Raw genomic sequence first — 23,472 nt, 5'->3', positions numbered from 1 at the left:
TAGGGTCAACGGTGTCAGCAACAGACCTGCCTGCTCTTTCAGAGCTGTCCACAACTCTTCAGCGTTGTGCGGTTTGTCACCTAAGCATATTAGCTTCAGCGCAGCCTGTTGCCGCTTGACCAAGGCAGTGCTGCAGTGCCTCGGAGATTGCGACTGATTTTGGAGATGGAGGCTGAAGAGGAGGAGGAGGAGGTGCAGGAGCTGTAGAATGTGGGGGCAACCCTAATTGACCCAGGGCCCTCAATCCTCGGAGTCGGGAGGATGTGTTCCGTCCCAAGGTCCGACTGGGTCCCAGCTTCCATTATATTAACCCAGTGTGCCATCAGCGAGATGTACCATCCCTGTCCACAAGCACTTGTCCACGTGTCGGTGCTTAAGTGGACTTTCCTGGTAACTGTGATTTTGAGGGCACGTCTAATGTTGCGGGACACCAGGAGAAATAGTGGTGGCTGGGGACCGAGTACCGAGGGACGGCCACCGCCATGAGGTTGCAGAAAGCTTCCGTCTCCACCAGCCAAAAAGGCAACATTTCGAGTGCAAGCATTTGCGAAATGTGTGAATTTAGTAGTGTGGCCTGTGGGGCGATGGCTGTGTATTTGCGCTTGCGTTCCAACGACTGGGGTAGGGACAATTGAATGCTGCGCTAGGACAAGGATGTGGGCGTGCTTTCTGATGGTGCTAGTTGAGAGTGTTCAATGACAGGTGCAGGTCGGGAGGCATCTTGGCATGCGCCATAGACAGGGGATTGGCGTGCACGCACAACAGCGGAACAAGCAGTGGTGTCACCCGCAGACACTGTTGCTGGACCCTGGGGTTCGGCTCACTTAGTCAGGTGCTTTGCTGCCATGTGCCTGATCATGCGGATGGTGGTCAAGCTGCTATTTTTGCTACCCCTGCTGATGCTGGCCTGGCAGGTGGTTCAAATGGCCTTTTTGGGGTTATCTGCAGAGTCTTTAAAAAATAAAAAATAACCAGACCTAACAGTTGTACTGGCAACTTCCGTCGTGTTGGCATTACAAGGAACGCTTTTCCACCTTGTGCCTGCGGCCACCACACTGCTTCTTCCCGCCTGTTGTGGTGCTACGCCTCCCATCTCCTGTGTGCTGCTGTCCTCACTCTGTATGTCCCCCTGCCAAGTTGGGTCAGTTACTATATCATCCACCATCTCGTCTTCCACTTCCACACCCTGGTCCTCCTTCTGACTTTCTGGCAATTGTGTCTCATCATCATCCACCTTTTGTGACAGTAATTGCACTTTCACACCGTCGCCTTCATATGACCATGGCTTCTCACATATTTGGGGATCGCTACAGATGGCCGGGCGAGAGGCCCGAATCTACAAATGGAAAAGTGAACAGCTCTTCTGAGTGTCCAAGTGTGGGATCAGTTGTCTCCAGGGACAGGAAGGTCGAGCGACAAGATGTGGGTGTTTGTTGTGGCACAATTTCAGCTTGCCCACGGCCATGTCCTCTGCCTCTGTATGCACCATCACCATCATGTCCACTTCCCCGTCCATTGCTACGCACCTTGCCCATTTTTAATGGAGGACAATATTTTCCACGTTCATGAGAAATGGCTGATTTTGGAACTCAGTGATATGTGAGACGTCTGACAGAGCACGACGATTTAAAATAGCAGGCCTGTAATTTACTAATATTATTCTACACAGAGGCCTAGTGTGAATAGCTTGACCGACACACTGCAGCAGAATGGTAATGGAAGAAATGTTTGATTTTGAAACAGCCTTATAGGTGATATGTCTGACAGAGAACCACGGTTTAAATAGCAGGCCTGTAATTTACTAATACTATTCTTCACAGACACCTAGTATGAATAGCTTGACCGACACACTGCAACGAAATGAAAATGGAAGAAATGTCTGATTTTGGAGCAGTCTTATAGGTGATATGTCTGACAGAGAACCACGATTTTAAATTGCAGGCCTGTAATTTACTAATGCTATTCTTCACAGAGATCAAGTGTGAATAGCTTGACCAACACACTGCAATGAAATGGAATGCAGAAATGGCTGATTTTGGAACGCTGCTATATATGTGATACGTCTGACAGAGAACCATGGTTTTAAACAGCAGGCTGTAATTTACTAATACTTTTCTTCACAGACGCCTAGTGTGAATAGTTTGACCGACACACTGCAACAGAATGGAAAAGGAGGCCAATCTTTTCCACGTTCAGTTCAAATTTCTGGATTTTTATTGCTAAAATATGGAACAGATCTGGCTTTATTCTGCAGTGAGAACAAGCAAATGGAGCAGAAAAACGGTGTACTCTGGACTGCTTTTTAAGCAAATAACCAGGATTAAGATAAAAAAAAAATTGCCTTGGCCCCTGATATCTGGGGCTATGTGTAGAAATATCTATAATTATTACAGCAGCAGCAGACAGGACGTTCAATGGAACCTCTTGCGCTGTATCATACACTGCAGTCTTCCATATACACTGCCTGCCTACTTACAGTAGGTACGGAAAGTATTCAAACCCCTTTAAATTTTTCACTCTGTTTCATTGCAGCCATTTGGTAAATTCTAAAAAGTTATTTTTTTTCTCATTAAGGTACACTCTGCACCCCATCCTGACTGAAAAAAAACAGAAATATAGACATTTTTGCAAATTCATTAAAAAAGAAAAACTGAAATATCACATGGTCATAAATATTCAGACCCTTTGTTCAGACACTCATGTTTAAGTCACATGCTGTCCATTTCCTTGTAATCCTCCTTGAAATGGTTCTACTCTTTCATTGGACTCCAGCTGTGTTTAATTAAACTGATAGGACTTGATTTGGAAAGGCACACACCTGTCTATATAAGACCTCACAGCTCATAGTGCATGTCAGACCAAATGAGAATCATGAGCTGAAAGGAACTGCCCAAAGAGCTCAGAGACAGAATTGTGGCATGGCACAGATATGGTCAAGGTTACAAAAGAATTTCTGCATTACTCAAGGTTCCAAAGAGCACAGTGGGCTTCATAATCCTTAAATGGAAAAAGTTTGGGACCACCAGAATTCTTCCTAGACCTGGTCATCCAGCCAAACTGAGCAATCATGGGAGAAGAGCCTTGGTGAGAGTGGTAAAGAAGAACCCCAAGATAACTGTGGCTGAGTTCCAGAGATGCAGTAGAGAGATGAGAGAAAGTTCCACAAAGTCAACTATCTCTGCAGCCCTCCACCAGTCAGGCCTTTATGGCAGAGTGACCCAACGGAAGCCTCTCCTCAGTGCAAGACATATGAAATCCGGCATAGAGTTTGCTCAAAAACACATGAAGGACTCCAAGACTATGAGAAATAAGATTCTCTGGTCTGATGAAACAAAGATAGAACTTTTTGGTGATAATTCTAAGCGATATATGTGTGGAGAAAACCAGGCACTGCTCATCACCTGCCCAATACAATCCCAACAGTGAAACATGTTGGTGGCAACATCATGCTATGAGGGTGTTTTTCAGCTGCAGGGATAGGACAACTGGTTACAATTGAAGGAAACATGAATGCGGCCAAGTACAGAGACATCCTGGATGAAAACCTCTTCCAGAATGCTCTGGACCTCAGACTTGGCCGAAGGTTCATCTTCCAACAAGATAATGACCTTAAGCACACAGCTAAAATAACAAAGGAGTGGCTTCAGAACAACTCTGTGACCATTCTTGACTGGACCAGCCAGAGCCCTGACCTAAACCCAATTGAGCATCTCTGGAGAGACCTGAAAATGGCTGTCCACCAACATTCACCACCCAACCTGATGGAACTGGAGAGGAACTGCAAGGAAGAATGGCAGAGGATCCCCAAATCTAGGTGTGAAAAACTTGTTGCATAATTCCCAAGAAGACTCATGGCTGTACTAGTTCAAAAGGGTGCTTCTACTCAATACTGAGCAAAGGGTCTGAATACTTATGACCATGTGATATTTCAGTTGTTTTTTTTAACACATTTGCAAAAATTTCTACATTTCTGTTTTTTTTCAGTCAAGATGGGGTGCAGAGTGTACTTTAATGAGAAAAAAAGGAACTTTTTAGAATTTACTAAATGGCTGCAAATTTAAAGGGGTCTGAATACTTTCCGTACCCACTGTAGCACTGATTATATGCAGCTGGATTAGTCCTCAGAAGGACTGTTAGTTCAGTTGGATATATATATATATACAGTACAGACCAAAAGTTTGGACTCACCTTCTCATTTAAAGATTTTCCTGTATTTTCATGACTATGAAAATTGTACATTCACACTGAAGGCATCAAAACTATGAATTAACACATGTGGAATTATATACTTAACAAAAAAGTGTGAAACAACTGAAAATATGTCTTATATTCTAGGTTCTACAAAGTAGCCACCTTTTGCTTTGATGACTGCTTTGCACACTCTTGGCATTCTCTTGATGAGCTTCAAGAGGTAGTCACCGGAAATGGTCTTCCAGCAATCTTGAAGGAGTTCCCAGAGATGCTTAGCACTTGTTGGCCATTTTGCCTTCACTCTGCGGTCCAGCTCACCCCAAACCATCTCGATTGGGTTCAGGTCTGGTGACTGTGGAGGCCAGGTCATCTGGCGTAGCATCCCATCACTCTCCTTCTTGGTCAAATAGCCCTTACACAGCCTGGAGGTGTGTTTGGGGTCATTGTCCTGTTGAAAAATAAATGATGGTCCAACTAAACGCAAATGGATGGAATAGCATGCCGCTGCAAGATGCTGTGGTAGCCATGCTGGTTCAGTATGCCTTCAATTTTGAATAAATCCCCAACAATGTCACCAGCAAAGCACCCCCACACCAACACACCTCCTCCTCCATGCTTCACGGTGGGAACCAGGCATGTAGAGTCCATCCGTTCACCTTTTCTGCGTCGCACAAAGACACGGTGGTTGGAACCAAAGATCTCAAATTTGGACTCATCAGCCCAAAGCACAGATTTCCGCTGGTCTAATGTCCATTCCTTGTGTTCTTTAGCCCAAACAAGTCTCTTCTGCTTGTTGCCTGTCCTTAGCAGTGGTTTCCTAGCAGCTATTTTACCATGAAGGCCTGCTGCACAAAGTCTCCTCTTAACAGTTGTTGAAGAGATGTGTCTGCTGCTAGAACTCTGTGTGGCATTGACCTGGTCTCTAATCTGAGCTGCTGATAACCTGCAATTTCTGAGGTTGGTGACTCGGATAAACTTATCCTCAGAAGCAGAGGTGACTCTTGGTCTTCCTTTCCTGGGGCGGTCCTCATGTGAGCCAGTTTCTTTGTAGCGCTTGATGGTTTTTGCAACTGCACTTGGGGACACTTTCAAAGTTTGCCCAATTTTTTGGACTGACTGACCTTCATTTATTAAAGTAATGATGGCCACTCGTTTTTCTTTGCTTAGCTGCTTTTTTCTTGCCGTAATACAAATTCTAACAGTCTATTCAGTAGGACTATCAGCTGTGTATCCACCTGACTTCTGCACAACACAACTGATGGTCCCAACCCCATTTATAAGGCAAGAAATCCCACTTATTAAACCTGACAGGGCACACCTGTGAAGTGAAAACCATTTCCGGAGACTACCTCTTGAAGCTCATCAAGAGAATGCCAAGAGTATGCAAAGCAGTCATCAAAGCAAAAGGTGGCTACTTTGAAGAACCTAGAATATAAGACATATTTTCAGTTGTTTCACACTTTTTTTTAAGTATATAATTCCACACGTGTTAATTCATAGTTTTGATGCCTTCAGTATGAATGTACAATTTTCATAGTCATGAAAATACAGAAAAATCTTTACATGAGAAGGTGTGTCCAAACTTTTGGTCTGTACTGTACATTGTGACAGTGTCACTGGTTTTATATGTGAGGGGAGGTATGTGTCACTCAGGATGCTCTCCTGTGTGAACTAAGACCTACTTTATTTTTCTGCCAGCGTGTTATATGCTGGTAGGTTTGCTCTGTTAAAGGGTGTGCGGTTTTATGGGAATGGCAAAGAGGGCGGGACGCCATTCCCCCTACCTCCCCTCTGGGTGTGGCTGAGCAATGTGTAAAAGCTCAGTCCTTTTTTTTTTTCTCTGGAGTGTGGTCTGGAGAGGGAAGTCTCCAGACAGTATTGTGGAAGCTGCAGAGCTTGTTATCTGTGCAGTTTATGCTACTGAGAGCGGGCGGAACCCACTCACCTATGGACTAAGCTATACTTTGTTTTGTTTTCCCGTTTAACCCAGGGGGTCTTGTTTACTTTTCCTGCGGAACCCTGCATGAGTTTATGCCAGATAATAAACCAGCAGAAAGGTAACCTGAGAACGTGTGTCCTGAGTCTGCCTCCGGGAGAGCCGAGCGAGTCGTCTTGCCACAGTTGGTGTGAGAGTGCGTGCAGGATTCCAGGAATACGTGTACCTGCCACAAAGACCTGTGGATGTCCTGGGTGAAGGCTGCCAGCCAGCCAGAGAAGTCCAGCAGCATGGAGGAGCTCATGAAGCACCTGGTCCAGAGCCAACAGAGCATGCAGCAGCAACACCTACTGAGCCAGCAGAGTATGCAGCAGGCCCAGCAGAGCATGCAGCAGCAGCGCCAGGAGACGACCAAACTGTTGCTTCAGCAAATCCAGTTGCAGCAAAAGTCGCAGCAGCACCAGCAGGTGGCGCAACAGCAGATACAGCTTTTGGCGGACGCCATCCAGAGCAGGGCGGCCGCCCCACCCCCAGGGCCGACTGATGATTCTCATGTCAGGAAGGCGGTAAGGCGGGCCATGCAGAAGATGACCCCTGGGGATGATGTAGAAGCATTTTTGAGAGGGTGGCTGATTGGGAGTGACTTTCACTAGCACAGTGGGCAGAGGTTCTGGCGCCATATTTATCGGGTGAACCCCAGAAGGCGTATTTTGACTTGGCGCTGCAAGATGCTAAGGAGTATCCCAAACTAAAGACAGAGATCTTAGCACGTCTGGGAGTAAATATGGCGGTGAGAGCCCAACGAGTTCATCACTGGGCGTATGCTAGTGACAAACCCCCTCGCTCGCAGATGTTTGACCTCCTGCATCTTGTTCAGAAGTGGCTACAACCGGAGTCCTCCACTCCGGCCCAGATGGTTGAGCGGGTGGTGATTGACAGATTCGTGCATTCCCTTCCCAAGCTAGTACAGACCTGGGTTGCCCAGGGTGATCCCCAGAACGCAGATGACTTTATCGGCCTGGTAGAGAGGTACCAGGTAGTTGAGAGATCTCTTGGGAAACCGGATGCAGTCACTTCTCCCTACTGGGATACCCAAAAGGGGGCAGGTTCAGCACGGAAGGGGTCTAGAGCCACCACTGGGGGGGCGTCCCACTCCCACTGAAGGTGCCGTTAGAACTGTTGGTAAAGATATAGTTTGTTGGCAGTGTCACAACCCTGGACATGTAGCTGCCAGGTGTCAAATATCCCCTGAGCCCATGGACTGCAGCCTACGCAGACGGGTCTCCTATTATGCCTATCCAGCCTGTAGCGTGGACTGTCGACCCGGCGAGGGGCTGCAGGCGTGTGCAGTGTCCATTAATGGAGTAAAAGTGCTTGGGCTGTTGGACTCCGGGAGTCTGGTGACCTTGATCAGAGCAACCCTTCCCCACCAGTTGATCCCTTCCAAAACCCTGGACGTTCGGTGCATCAATGGTGACGCCAAGGACTATCCCGTGGCCACAGTGACAGTGGGGACAGACTTTGGTGCCCAGTCCCATGAAGTCGGGGTAGTGAAGGACCTGATACACCCCGTCATATTGGGCCGTGATTTTTCCTTATTCTGGGACTTGTGGGGGAAGGGAACTGGACTAAGTAGCATGGGGAAAAGTCAGGTCCTTGAAGAAGAACCACCGACGAAGTCTCAGATGGAGGAGTTCCCACTGTGCGTCCTTGTTGGTGACGAGGGTGAGACGGTGACCGAGGAGGCCGACCTCCCTGCATTAGATATGTCCAGAGAGAACTTTGGGACTGCTCAAGTTTGAGACCTGACCTTAAAAGGGGCGTTTGACCGGGTTACTGTATGTAATGGGGTTGCCCAAGAGCCGGGGGCTGACACCAGATTCCCCCACTTTGCAGTGCAGGGGGAGTTGCTATATCGTGTGGCCAAACTGAGGGGCGGTGAGAAAGTGGAACAGCTGTTTGTGCCGGGGCCATACAGATGGTGAGTGCTAGATATGGCCCATTCACATGTTCTGGGGGGACATCTAGGGGTCGAGAAAACTCAGGAGAGGATACTGAGAAGGTTTTATTGGCCAGGGTGTTATCGAGAAGTTCAAAACTATTGTAGGTCCTGCCCCACCTGCCAAATAACAGCTCCCTCCTCCCACTTCCGTTGCCCCTTAGTCCCACTACCTGTGATAGAGGTTCCCTTTGAGAGGATTGCCATGGACCTAGTGGGCCCCATAGTTAAATCAGCTCGGGGCCACCAATATATCCTGGTCGTCATGGACTATGCGACCCGGTACCCTGAAGCGGTTCCCCTAAGGAACTCGTCCAGTAAAAGTATAGCCCGAGAGCTGGTCCATATTTTTGCTCGGACAGGTCTGCAAATAGAGAATCTGACAGACCAAGGAACCCCCTTCATGAGCAAGGTGATGAAGGAGCTTTGCAGAGTCCTTCAGATAACTCAGCTTCGGACCTCGGTTTATCATCCACAAACGGACGGCCTAGTGGAACGCTTCAACAAGACCTTAAAGGCGATGCTCAAGAATGTCGTGGAAAAGGATGGGCGAGACTGGGACTACCTGCTCCCATTTCTGCTTTTCTCGGTCAGAGAAGTTCCTCAAGCCTCCACTGGCTTCTCTACATTTGAGATCCTATATGGGTGGCATCCAAGAGGTCTCCTAGACATCGCCAAGGAAACTTGGGAGGCTAAAGTCACGCCACACCGGAGTATCATCGAACATGTCGCCCAGTTACAGGAGAGAATGTCAAAGGTGATGCCCATCGTGAAGGAACAACTCCTCCAGGCGCAGGAAGCTCAGGCGAGGGTCTATAACCGGTCGGCGAGACTAAGACAGTTCCAGCCCGGGGACCGTGTTTTGGTGCTGATCCCTACCGTCGAGAGCAAGTTCCTCGCCAAATGGCAAGGTCCATACGAGGTGGTGGAGAAAGTCAGTGAGGTTAATTATAAAGTCCACCAGCCTGGCCGAAGAAAGCCGCATCAAATATATCATATAAATTTGCTCAAGCTGTGGCGGGACCGTGAACCTGTGGAAACTCCTTGCCTGGGAGTCGCACCAGAAGGCAAGGTGGAGGAGGTCACTATTGCAGAGACTCTATCACCAGCCCAGAAGCAACAGTGTCGAGAATTACTACAGAGGAATCGGGAGCTGTTCTCAGAGTTGCTGGGGCATACTCAAGTGGTAGATCATGACGTGCTGACAGAGCCGGACATACGAGTGAATCTGAAGCCGTATCGGATTCCGGAAGCACGCCGAGAGGTGATCTCAGCTGAGGTGAAGAGGATGTTAGACCTCGGAGTAATAGAGGAGTCAAAGAGTGGGTGGTCGAGCCCAATCGTCCTCTTGCCGAAACCCAATAGAGAGTGGAGGTTTTGTAATGACTACCGCCGGCTGAATGAGGTATCCAAGTGTGACGCGTACCCGATGCCCCGCGTCGACGAACTAATCGAGAGGCTTGGACCGGCGAGGTACATCACCACTCTTGACCTGACGAAGGGCTACTGGCAGATCCCCATGTCCCAGATGGCTAAGGAGAAGACGGCTTTCTCAACACCTGATGGGTGTTTTCTATACAGGCGGATGCCGTTCGGACTACAGGGGGCCCCAGCCACGTTCCAGAGGGCTATGGATTGGATCCTAGCCCCACATAAGAAGTATGCCGCAGCCTACCTTGACGACATTGTGGTCTTTAGCCCAGACTGGGCTAGTCACCTACCTAAACTACAGGCCGATCTGGAGGCGCTAAGGAAGGCAGGATTTACCATAAATCCGAGAAAGTGTGCCATCGGAAAAGAGGAGGCCAAGTACCTGGGCTATGTTGTTGGGAGAGGCGAAATAAAGCCGCAAATCAAGAAAGTGGAGGCAATTCAAACCTGGCCACAACTGTTCTCGAAGAAGCAGGTGAGAGCATTCCAGGGAATGGTGGGATACTACCAGCGGTTTATCCCGAATTTCGCCATGATTGCCGCCCCACTAATGGATCTTCTAAAAGGCACAAAATCAACCATGGTGAAATGGACGGAAGAAACGGAGACCGCGTTTCAAAAGTTGAAGCTAACACTGTGCAAGCAGCCGGTCCTGGTCGCGCCAGACTTCAACAAAGAATTTGTGGTCCAGACAGACGCTTCAGAGGTTGGTCTAGGAGCCGTACTCTCCCAAGAGATAAATGGGGAACAACATCGCATTCTCTATCTAAGCCGAAAGCTGTCCTCCTGCGAGAAGAACTACGCCATAGTAGAGAAAGAGTGTTTAGCCATAAAATGGGCCGTGGATACACTGAAATATTACCTACTAGGCCGGAAGTTTAAATTAGTATCAGACCATGCCCCGTTGAGATGGTTGAGGGATAAGAGGGGTAAAAATGCCAGGGTAACTAGATGGTTCCTAGAGCTTCAAGATTTTAACTTTCACGTGGAGCATAGGCCCGGTAAGTTACATGGGAATGCACATGCCCTCTCTACGATTCCCTGCCTGGTGTCAGAAGGTGCCCAAACCCCCGACTTTGGGCAGAGCGGGGGAATATGTGACAGTGTCACTGGTTTTATATGTGAGGGGAGGTATGTGTCACTCAGGATGCTCTCCTGTGTGAACTAAGACCTATTTTTCTGCCAGCGTGTTATATGCTGGTAGGTTTACTCTGTTAAAGGGTGTGCGGTTTTATGGGAATGGCAAAGAGGGCGGGACGCCATTCCCCCTACCTCCCCTCAGGGTGTGGCTGAGCAATGTGTAAAAGCTCAGTCCTTTTTTTTTCCTCTGAAGTGTGGTCTGGAGAGAGAAGTCTCCAGACAGTATTGTGGATGCTGCAGAGCTTGTTACCTGTGCAGTTTATGCTACTGAGAGCGGGCGGAACCCACTCACCTATGGACTGAGCTACTGTATACTTTGTTTTGTTTTCCCATTTAACCCAGGGGGTCTTGTTTATTTTTCCTGCGGAACCCTGCATGAGTTTATGCCAGATAATAAACCAGCAGAAAGGTAACCTGAGAAGGTGTGTCCTGAGTCTGCCTCCGGGAGAGCCGAGCGAGTCGTCTTGCCACAACATATCTACAGTTATATGAAAAAGTTTGGGCACCCCTATTAATCTTAAGCTTAATGTTTTATAAAATTGGGGTTTTTGCAACACCTATTTCAGTTTGATATATGTAATAACTGTTGGACACAGTAATGTTTCTGCCTTGAAATGAGGTTCATTGTACTAACAGAAAATGTGCAATCTGCATTCAAACAAAATTTGACAGGTGCATAAGTATGGGCACCTCACCAGAAAAGTGACATTAATATTTAGTAGATCCTCCTTTTGCAAAAATAACAGCCTCTAGTGGCTTCCTGTAGCTTTTAATGAGTTCCTGGATCCTGGATGAAGGTATTTTTGACCATTCCTCTTTACAAAACAATTACAGTTTAGTAAAGTTTGATGGTCACCGAGCATGGACAGCCCTCTTCAAATGATCCCACAGATGTTCAATGATATTCAGGTCTGGGGACTGGGATGGCCATTCCAGAACATTGTAATTGTTCCTCTGCATGAATGCCTGAGTAGATTTGGAGCGGTGTTTTGGATCATTGTCTTGCTGAAAGATCCACCCCCTGCGTAACTTCAACTTTGTCACTGATTCTTGAACATTATTGTCAAGAATCTGCTAATACTGATTGGAATCCATGCATCCTTCAACTTTAACAAGATTCCCGTTGCCGGCATTGGCCACACAGCCCCAAAGCATGATGGAACCTCCACCAAATTTTACTGTGGGTAGCAAGTGTTTTTCTTGGAATGCTGTGTTTTTTTGCCGCCATGCATAATGCCTTTTTGTATGACCAAACAACTCAATCTTGGTTTCATCAGTCCACAGGACCTTCTTCCAAAAAGAAATTGGCTTCTCCAAATGTGCTTTTGCATACCTCAGCTGACTCTGTTTGTGGCGTGCTTGCAGAAATGGCTTCTTTTGCATCACTCTCCCATACAGCTTCTCCTTGTGCAAAGTGCATTGTATAGTTGACCGATGCACAGTGACACCATCTGCAGCAAGTTGATGCTGCAGCTCTCTGGAGGTGGTCTTAGGATTGTCCTTGACTGATCTCACCATTCTTCTTCTCTGCCTTTCTGATGTTTTTCTTCGCCTGCCACTTCTGGCCTTAACAAGAACTGTCCCTGTGTTCTTCCATTTCCTTACTATGTTCCTCACAGTGGAAACTGACAGGTTAAATCTCTGGGACAGCTTTTTGTATCCTTCCCCTGAACAACTATGTTGAATAATCTTTGTTTTCAGATCATTTGACAGTTGTTTTGAGGAGCCCATGATGCCACTCTTCAGAGGAGATTCAAACAGGAGAACAACTTGCAAGTGGCCATTTTAAGTAGCTTTTCTCATGATTGCATACACCTGACTATGAAGTTCAAAGCTCAATGAGGTTACAAAACCAAAAAAAGTGCTTTAGTAAGTCAGTAAACAGTAGGTAGGAGTATTTAAAACAAGAAAATGATAAGGGTGCCCATACTACTAAATATTAATGTCACTTTTCTGGTGAGGTGCCCATACTTATGCACCTGTCAAATTTTGTTTGAATGCAGATTGCACATTTTCTGTTAGTACAATAAACCTCATTTCAAGGCAGAAACATTACTGTGTCCAACAGTTATTACATATATCAAACTGAAATAGCTGTTGCAAAAACACCAATTTTTATAAAACATTAAGCTTAAGATTAATAGGGGTGCCCAAACTTTTTCATATAACTGTATGTTGTGGAATACCTATACTAACTATAAACAAGCAAATCTCTCCCTGACGCAGAAGCACCGCTCCTTACCCTGCCTGATTCCAGGGTAGACTGTGACAAGGATTGCGGCGCCAGGTCTTATATAGACCTGATGATCCTGTACGGCCAGCCAATCACTGTAATGCCCACAACCAACATAGGTATGGCATTACAGTGCGTGGCAGGCAATCCCTGCATGGTCATTGGCTCTCTAAAGAGCGCCAACATGCAGGGAGGGGACCCGAGTTCCCGCCCGAGCAACCTGGAAATACTCGCCGAGCACCGGAAATACTCACCGAGCACAGAGCTTGTCAAGCACAGTGATGCTCGGGTGAGTACCGACCAGTGGTGAGCATGTTTGCTCATCACTAATCAGAACCAGTAAATCCAGTTTTCGATTGGATGGCTGAGAGTGCCTCCTCTTCCTTCGCTTTGTCTTACACCCTGTCCCTCGCTGAAAGCTCAGAGTTTTCACCTGCGGCCCATGGGCATCTGGCTTCCACCTCACCCCCTTGCAAATCAGACAAACAGTCTGAGCCCCAAGTCATGCTGCAGTCATTTCTCCTTTTTGATGACTCCAATGGCTGTGGTTCCATGAGTCGTTCACCTGGCCCTGCCCAACAAGTGGAAGAGATTGAGTGCACTGATACCCAACCACTGTTTGAGGATGAGTACATGGGTGGGGTAGTGCAAACGGTCAGCAGACCACCTCTGCACATCTCAGATGATGATGATGAAACACAGGTGCCAACTGCTGTGGCTTTCTGCTGTGGCACATTGGCAAGGAGGGCAGGGGTGATGACTGGCTGGAAGATCATGTGGGGGATTATTATTATTATTTATTTTTAGAGCACCATTGATTCCGTGGTGCTGTACATGAGGAGGGGTTACATACAAAACACAAATAGAAATTATAATGAACAAACTCATAGTGACAGACACATACAGAGGGGAGAAGACCCTTCCCTTGCAGCCTTACATTCTACAGGATAAAGAGGAAAGAGACAGTATGTTCGAGGGTTGCCGCAGCTCTGGTGTTGGTGAGGTGGCAGCTCTGGTAGTGGTAAGGTGGCAGCGGGGTCATTGCAGGCTGTAAGCTGTTCTGAAGAGATGGGTTTTCAAGTTTCGCTTGAAGGTTCTGACAGTAGTGGATAAATGGATGTGACGCGCCCAGGGGATGGGGACGACTCGGTACCCGGGCCTTTACCTGGTTTGGGGATGTCGCGGTGGTCGGCTCCTGGGGTCACTCTTGAAAAAGGGGATTGGAACTTGGATAGAAATAAAAATAAAGTAAATAATTTGTGACGCCACCTGTGGTACCTGGTAAGGATTACCAGCGCTGCTTCAGACCTCCGGGGGTGTTGGGATGGCAGCTGAGGTGTTTCTGCTCCCCACAGGTGGAGTGGGCCCCCGGGGCAGGGATGGTGTGAAGGAATTCAGGAGAGAGGGGACCCAGCTGGGTCAGAGGAAGAACAGACACGCACACAGGGGTTCGCTTCAGTACCTTTACAGGTACGGTCCGGGGTACTTGTAGGTGGTGTTCACTTCTGGACTTGCTCCCCAGTGAGCGGGTGTAATGTCTCCTTTCTGTATCCTCCTGTCTCTCTCCCTGGAGCTTCTGACATGCCTGGAACAGTGTCTAGCTTCCTTGATGTTTCTCTCACCCGTATGCTTGGAGGCGAGGGCTTTCCCCTAGTTACCACTATCCCTGGATGCCGGGGCCTTCGTGGTTCCTAGTCCTCTAAATGTGCAGTATTCACGGGTGGACCGAGGGATATGAAATCCTCCTCAGTATGCCGGATTCCCTACTGGGCATGGAGGTCCCAATAGGCTCGGGCCCGGTGCCCGGCTTGCATCAGGGGAAGAACCCTTTGTGGTTCCTCTGTCCTTCATGGCTCTTATCCTCTCCTTGTCTTCTAGCCCACTCTAGGCTCTCCACTGGCCAGACTAGCCCGCTGCTTGGGCCTGGCCTGGCTTTCAGCCACACAGAATTCAGCTTGTCTGGTGCTGCAGCATCATGTCACACTCACTGCTTCCCACTGGCTGACTTCCTGAACTCCACTCCCCAGTATATATATACCTGACAGGGCTCATTCTAGTGGACTTGGGTGGAGGTGTCTGCATGTATTAAGGCCACTGGGGAGAATCCGTCTGTGCAACACCCAGGAGTTCTGTGACAGCCTGCAGCCGCAGGGCGTCACAGATGTGTTGAATTCCAGAGGATAGGGGATACTTGGGAGAAGTCTTGCAGGTGATTGGATGAGGAAAGTATGATTGTGGAGGAGAGAAGGAGGTCTTGGGAGGACCGGAGATTATGTTATGTGAGATATCAGGAGATAAGTTCAGACATGCATGGGGGAGACAGATTATGGACGGCTTTGAAGATCAATGTTAGTAGCTTGAAGTAGATACGTTGTGGAATTTGGAGCCAATGAAGGATTTGCAGAGGGGAGAAGAGGAGGAGTAGCAATTTGAGAGGTGGATTAGTTGGGCAACAGAGTTAAGGACAGACTGGAGAGGTGTGATGATGCGATGGGAAATGATGATGAGTTCCGAGACCCCACATGGAGTCAAGGCGATCCAAGTGACGTGAACATTTCGGAGGAAGAGGTGGTGGCCAAACTACCCCAGGTGCACAGCAAAAGAGGGAGCGGGGTGCTAAAGAACAGTGTCTGGCTTCTAGCAAGTACCTTGGCTCCTACTGCCCACTGCGCCAATGAACTGAGCATACCAAAGCCAGCTCAAAGGAGTTCCCTGTCAAGACATGGGTGGTTTGCATGCTGTGCTGGCAGAGCCTAAAGTGAGGCATAAATGTTCTTAACCTGAGCACCACCTGCATGACGAGGCATCTGAATCCAAAGCATGAGCTGTAGTGAAGTACACACCCGAAAAATCAGGAACGATCCGAGCCTCCTCCTGCTCCCTCTCCTGCTGCGGTCTCAGCCTCTTCCTCCCACTTACAAGTCATTTATAAAGGGGTAACAATACGTTGGGATTACGTGAACCACAGTACATGGTCCCAGTCGCCACTACATTTTCATGCAGCCCATCCCTGCCCTGCATGAACATGTTGAAGAGAAAATCTCGTGCTCACAGAGCAATGCCATCAGTGTCAAGGTCCACATAACCACCGATACATGGACCAATAAGCATGGGTAGGGACATTATATCTCCCTACCTGCCCAATGAGTAAATGTAGTGGCGGCTGGACCTGAGGCAAAAAGCATTTTGGCGTTTGTCCTACCACCACCGAGGATTGATGGATGATTTTTGGATGTTTCTCTGTACATGTTGCCTCATCCTCCTATTCCTCTTTCCCCACCACCTCCTGATCTGGTCATCGTAACACCTGAACCACCAATTTCAGCACAGTCAGGGGGGAATGACAGCGTGCTGTTTTGAAACACATCTGTTTGGCGGAAAAATTTCACAAACAACAGACCGATGAGTGGTTGGTGCCGCTGAACCTGAAGCCCGGCCTGGTGGTGTGAGATAACGGCTGAAATCTCGTAGCAGCTCTGGGCCTAGCCGGTTTGACGCACATTCCTTGCCTGATCATGTGCTAAATTTGATGGTGCAGAGCTATCTGAAAAATTACCTTGAGATGTCAGAGCTGCTTCAGAAAATGCTAACCATCTGTGCGCGCTTTCAGCATTCTCACCCTGCTGTTGCTTGTCTGTCAGTGCTGCAGCATCACTTCTGCCTTACCGCTCAACATGCTTGGCAAGTATTTCCAGGATGCTCGGGCGGGAGCTCGGGTCCCGCTCTGCATGTTTGGCACTTTTTAAAGAACCAATGAACTTGCAGGGATTGCTTGCCACACACTGTAAAACCGTAGCCATGTTGGTTGTGGCATTACAGCGATTGGCTGGCCGCATACCATCATTGGGTCAATTTAAGACTCGGAGACGCTAGGCTCGTCACAGTCTACCCCGGAAACAGGCAGAGTAGGGAGAGCTGCTGCTGAGTCAGGGAGAGAATGGCTTGTTTATAGTTAGTAAAAGTATTCCACAGCATATCTATAAATCCATCTGAACTAACAGTCCTTCTGAGGACTAATGCAGCTACATATATTAATCCTGATAGCAGGAGTTACACAGGCAGGGCTTGTGGCAGTGTATACAGCAGAATAGTGTCCATTGCACATTCTCTCTGCTGCAGCTGTTACAGATATCCATATAGCTCTACATATCCGGGCTAATTTTTTTTTTTTGCTCTTAATCCTGAATATTTGATTAAAAAGCAATACAGTACACCATTTTACTGCTCCATTTGCTTGTTAGCAGAATAAAGCCAGATTTTTTTGATTATATTCACATTATTGTATTGTGGAAGCAGAGAAACTTTTCCATTATCACACATGATCCCATATTACTGCCATAATAATGCAGACATTTTGTGGAGCGTGCCAAATATTACACTCCATTTAAAATAAGCCAGTTGTGCTTTGTTGAAGCTATTCACACTTGGTTGCTGACAAATACCATACTATTAGGCGACTGCCTGAAACCGTAACTATCAGACGTGATCCCATATGACTGCCATAATAATACAGAAATTTTTGGGAACGTGTCAGATATCACACTACATTTAAAGTATGGCAGTTTTGTGTTCAAACCCATTCACAGTTGGTCGCTGACAAATAGCATATCTGTGAACAATGTTGTCAGAGTATTACGCCACTTTTACGGACTGACAATAAAACATACAAAAAACAGGCTAAAATTGAAAAAATGTTAAGAAAAATTCTTTCCAGGGTAATGACTTGTATAGAGGCCAAAGAAATAATAAAAAAAAAAGTTATGGACTGTGGAAGAAATTTATGCGACCAGAATGAACACTTATCTGGAGCTGAAGATAACACCTAGCACCTGTCCCTATTGTAAATGCATCTAACAGCGTTATCGATACAGAATAGAATTGATTTTTTTTTTTTTTGGCAGCATGCAGTATAAGGCAGTAATAATTGGCTGTATCGGTGTAATACGCTATCCATACTGCGATACCTCACCCGTAAACAAATTTCAGATAAGACAGGTAATATTCTAGAATATAGAATCAATTTCAATTGTCTTTCAAATTATTAAAGAGTGGGTTATTTATTATTATTATTATTATTAATTTATATAGCGCCATTGATTCCATGGCGCTGTACATAAGGGGGTTACATACAAAATAAGAATATCACTACAGTAAACAAACTAACAAAGATAGACTGGTACGGGGGGAAGAGGACCCTGCCCTTGCAGGCTTACATTCTACGGGAATAGGGAGGAGACAGTAGGTTGGGGGGTTGCAGTAGTAGTAGCTTCGGCGTTGTTGAGGAGGCAGAGGGGTCATTGCAGGCTGTAAGCTTTCTTGAAGAGATGGGTTTTCAGGTTCCGTCTGAAGGATCCGGATGTGGTGGATAATCGGACGTGTTGAGGCACAGAATTCCATAGGATGGGGGATATTCGGGAGAAATCTTGGAGGCGATTGCGTGAGGAACGGATAAGTGTGGAGGAGAGAAGGAGGTCTTGGGAGGAACGGAGGTTGCGTGAGGGAATATATCGGGAGATCTGTTCAGAGATGTATGGAGGAGAGAGGTTATGGATGGCTTTGTAGGTCAGTGTTAGTAGTTTGAAATGGATGCGCTGGGCAATTGGGAGCCAGTGAAGCTATTTGCAAAGGGGGGTAGCAGAGGAGTAGTGAGGTGAGAGATGAACGAGTCGTGCAGCAGAGTTGAGGATGGACTGGAGGGGTGCGAGAGTGTTAGCAGGGAGGCCACAGAGGAGGATGTTGCAATAGTCGAGGCGGAAGATGATGAGGGCATGCACAAGCAGTTTAGTAGAGTTAGGGTTGAGGAAAGGGCAGATTCTGGAAATGTTTATGAGCTGGAGGCGGCAGGAGGTGGCGAGAGCTTTGATGTGGGGTTTGAAGGACAGGGCAGAGTCAAGGGTTACTCTGAGGCAGCGGATTGTCGGTACAGCGGAAAGAGTGATGTCGTTTATTGTGATAGATAGATCAGGTGGGGAAGATATGCGAGATGGGGGAAAGATAATGAGTTCAGTTTTGTCCACATTGAGCTTGAGGTAGTGGGAGGAGAAGAAGGAGGATATGGCTGCTAGACATGCTGGGATTCTGGACAGCAGAGAGGTGACATCTGGGCCAGAGAGGTAGATCTGGGTGTCATCAGCGTACAGATGGTACTGGAAGCCATAGGATTTTATGAGCTGTCCCAGGCCAAGGGTATAGATTGAGAAGAGTAGGGGTCCTAGGACAGAGCCTTGAGGGACTCCAACAGAGAGGGGGATGGGTGAGGAGGTGACGTGGGAGTGGGAGACGCTAAATGTGCGGTTACAAAGGTATGAGGAGATCCAGGATAGAGCAAGGTCTTTGACGCTGAAGGAAGAGAGGATCTGCAGTAGGAGGCAGTGGTCAACTGTATCGAAAGCAGAAGACAGGTCAAGTAGAAGGAGTACAGAGAATTGTCTGTTAGCTTTGGCTGTAAGTAGGTCATTGGTGATTTTGGTAAGGGCAGTTTCGGTGGAATGGTGGGGGCGGAAGCCGGATTGTCGGTTGTCGAAGAGAGAGTTAGATGAAAAGTGGGAGGAAAGTTCAGCGTGAACGTGTTGCTCAAGGAGTTTGGAGGCAAATGGGAGCAGCGATATGGGGCAATAGCTGGACAGGGCGGTTGGGTCGAGGGATGGCTTTTTGAGGATGGGTGTGATTGTGGCATGTTTGAAGGCAGCAGGGAAAGTACCAGAGGATATTGATAGGTTGAAGAGATGGGTTAGGGATGGGACGAGTGTGGGGGTGATGTTAGGGAGGAGGTGGGATGGGATGGGGTCGAGTGCACATGTGGTGAGGTGTGATTTGGAGAGGAGACGAGTAAGTTCTCTTTCCGTGATGTTGGGAAGGGAGGTTATAGGGGTGGGGAAGTGGTGTGGAAGACAGAGGGGTTGTGGTGGTCGGACGGTAAAGACTTGACGTGTTTGGTCAATCTTTTTTTTGAAGTGTGTTGCAAACTCCTCAGCAGAGATGATGGAGGTTGGAGGGGGCAGTGGAGGGCGGAGGAGAGAGTTGAAAGTGTTGAATAGTTGTTTGGGGTTCTAGGATAGGGAAGATATGAGGGTTGTGAAGTAGGCCTGTTTAGCAGAGGTGAGTGCTGATTTGAATGCGAACATTGCTTGTTTGAATGCAGTGAAGTCATCTTGAGTATGTGTTTTCTTCCAACACCGCTCCGCAACCCTGGATGCTTGTCGAAGCTGTTTAGTGAGGTTGTTGTGCCAGGGTTGCCTGTTGACTCGTCGTGCTCTGCCATGCAGAAGAGGGGCGACCGAGTCAATAGCTGATGCGAGAGTGGCATTGTAGAAAGCAGTGGCGCTGTCTGTGTCATGGAGAGAGGATATGGATGTCAGTGGTAGAACAGAGTCAGAGAGTGTGTGAGTGTCTAGATGTGCAAGGTTTCTGCGGGGGTGTGCTAGTTGCTGGACATGGGTGACAGGTGAGGAGGAAAGGGATGAGAATGTGAGTAGGTGGTGGTCAGATAGGGGTAGGGGGAAGGTTGTGAGGTGAGATAGGGAGCAGAGTCGGGTGAAGATGAGGTCTAGTGTGTGTCCGTCTGTGTGGGTGGCTGAGGAGGACCACTGAGTAAGTCCAAAGGATGAAGTAAGCGACAAGAGTTTTGATGCTGCTGACTGGCGAGTGTCAGTGGGGATGTTGAAATCGCCCATGATGATTGTGGGAATGTCAGCCGAGAGAAAGTGAAGAAGCCAGGTGGAGAATTGGTCGATAAAGGCAGTGATCGGGCCCGGGGGTCGGTATATGACAGCCACTTGGAGGTTGGAGGGAGAGTAAATGCGGGCAGAATGGACTTCAAAAGAAGGGAGAATAAGGGAGGGAAGAGGAGGAGTAGGGCTAAAGGTGCAGTTGTTAGAGAGGAGAAGACCCACTCCTCCACCATGTCTGTTTCCAGGGCGAGGAGTGTGGGTGAAGTGATTTAATTGTTTAACTGTCATTCCGTATATGCAGCAATTAGAAGGCCTGGCAAAAATTAGGACGCACTCCAATATGCATTTGAAGAGATGCAAAAAAAAAAAAAAAAATCTAAAAACACAGCAGGATCTTAAGTATAAAAACCAGACTCGCCAATGTAACCTCAGTGTAAGCACATGTACAGCTCCTTCAACTCCTCCTCCTCCTCCTGTTTGCCTCCATCTCCAAAATGACCACATCAGTCACAAGTTGGAAGTGGCAACAGGCTGTGCTGAAGATAATATGCTTATGGTTAGGTGACAAACCGCACACTACAGCAGAGTTATTGAAAGCTGTAACACAGCAGGCAGATCTGTGGCTCTCACCACTAAACATACAGTCAGGCATTGTCATGTGTGACAATGTCCAGAACCTGGTGGTGGAGAAATGACAGCCGGAGTAGATACGGTTTCACTCTATGCCAGTCCTTTCACCATGCTAAAGAATATCGCTGTGGTGAAATACAACTCTCACCGAGAAGCAGTGTCAGACTGAAGAACATTGGGCCCACCAGAGGATTTGATTCTGAGGGCCCTCCTTTCTCCCCCACTCAAGAGCCCCATAGCAGCTGCAAAGTTTGTGCTATGAACTCTCCTAAAGAAGAAGCCAGGGCCCACCCGAGGATTTTCCGGTTCTCTGGTGGGCCCGTCCAACCCTGCTGAGAAGCAGCCCTGGCTAAGAAAAGTCTATGGGAAGGATCCCGCACAATCTATGGCTGCTTTTTTACTGAGGGGAAAATGCATGCAAACAGGGGGAGAACATACAAAATCCTTGAAGATGTTATCGTTGGTGGGATTTGAACCCATGACCCCAGTGCTGCCCTCTCTGTGCTGCCCTCTCTGTTTTACCTCTGATATCTAACATCCTGGATATGCCACTCAGTATCTTCAGCTAATTTGTGAGAAACTAATGTATTTAGGCAGCCACTCAGTCTACCAAATAAAATTCCTGAGAAGGAAATTGTGGATGGCTTCGCTTCTGGTACTGGGTGCACTGCTAATACCTTGGTGTCGTGCCATAATTCACTGAAAATATTCCTGGCTGGTTGGAGACAAGCTCATTCCCACAGAAAAGTACCAGAAAGCTAAGGAGATAGTGGCCTCCATCATCATGAATAATTTGCTCGTTGACTAGGAGACCGACTACCGCTGCTGTCTACCTTTTGAACATTGTGTTGAAGCTTGATAGACCCAGGGTCCGCAATCCTATGCGTCGGGAAGACATGTTCCATCCCAGGGTCCAACTGGGTACCGGCTTCAACAATATTAACCCAGTGATGCATCAGTGAGATGTACCATCCCTGGCCACATTCACTTGTCCACATGTTTGTGGTTAGGGGGCTCTTCCCAATAACTGAGTTGGTGAGGGCATGGGAAATGTTCTGGAACACGTGCTTGAGTAAGGTGGGCATACCACACCTTGAGAAATAGTGGCGGCTGGGGACCAAGGGCCTGCCGCCGCCATAAGGTTGCGGAAAGCTTCTGCCTCCACGAGCCTAAAAGGCAAAATTCCTAGTGCAAGCAGTCGGTAAATATAGCAGATTAGTATTGTGGCCTATGGGTGGTTGGCTGCGCATTTATGCTTGCGTTCAAAGGACTGGGATAGGGACAACTGAACGCTGCACTAGGACAAGGACGAGAACGTGGTTGCCAATGGTGATGGTTGCAAGTGTGCAACGACAGGTGCAGGTGATGTCACCCGCAGACACTGCTTCTGGACCCTGGAGTTCGGCCCATCGACTTCATCATCCACCACCTCGTCTTCCAATTCCGCACCCTGGTCCTCATCCTGACTTTCTTTCCATTGTGTCTCATCATCACCCACCTCTTGCTACAGTAATTGCACTTTCCCATCGTCACCTTCAGGTGACCTTGGCTGCTGAAATATTTGGCCATCGCTACATGCGATCTTATGTTGCCCTTCTTGAAGTTAGCCGGGCGAGAGGCCCGAATCTATAAATGGAAAAGTGAACAGCTTTTGGGGTAACCCTGGACTCTAAGCTCTACTTCAAACCACATATCCAAGCTATTTCCACTTCCGAGCGGACCGAGCGAGAGGCCAGAAGTTATAAATGGAATGATGAACAAAACAGGTCTTTGGAGTGTCCAAGTGTGGGATCAGTAGTGCCAGGGCACTCGGAATGTTGGGAGGAAGGAGGATCAGGGAGCGGAATATGCCGACTCCAAATTAAAAATTTCTCCCGAATCCTCACATTCCTCAATCACGAATCTGCAAAAACAATAGTGCATGCCCACATCATCTCCCGCCTGGACGACTGCAACTTCCTGCTCTGTGGCTTCGTGGACCCTGGGGTTTGCCCCACAAAGTCGGGTGCTTTGCTGACATGTGCCTGATCATGCTGGTGGTGGTCAGGCTGGTAGTTTTGTCACCCCTGCTGATGCTAGCCTGGCAGGTGGTACATATGGCCTTTTTGGGATTATCAGCAGAGTCTTTAAAAATATTACAGACTTTGAAAGACCTACCAGTTGTACTGGCAATGTCCCCCGTGTTGGTGTTACGGGGAACGGTTGCCCACCTTCTGTCTGCGGCCACCACACTGCTTCTTCC

The sequence above is a fragment of the Phyllobates terribilis genome, unplaced genomic scaffold, assembly GCF_046119375.1.
Source record: "Phyllobates terribilis strain yellow unplaced genomic scaffold, ASM4611937v1 Scaffold_1__5_contigs__length_1240528914, whole genome shotgun sequence".
Taxonomy (NCBI): domain Eukaryota; kingdom Metazoa; phylum Chordata; class Amphibia; order Anura; family Dendrobatidae; genus Phyllobates; species Phyllobates terribilis.
Note: the sequence above shows the minus strand (reverse complement) of the source record.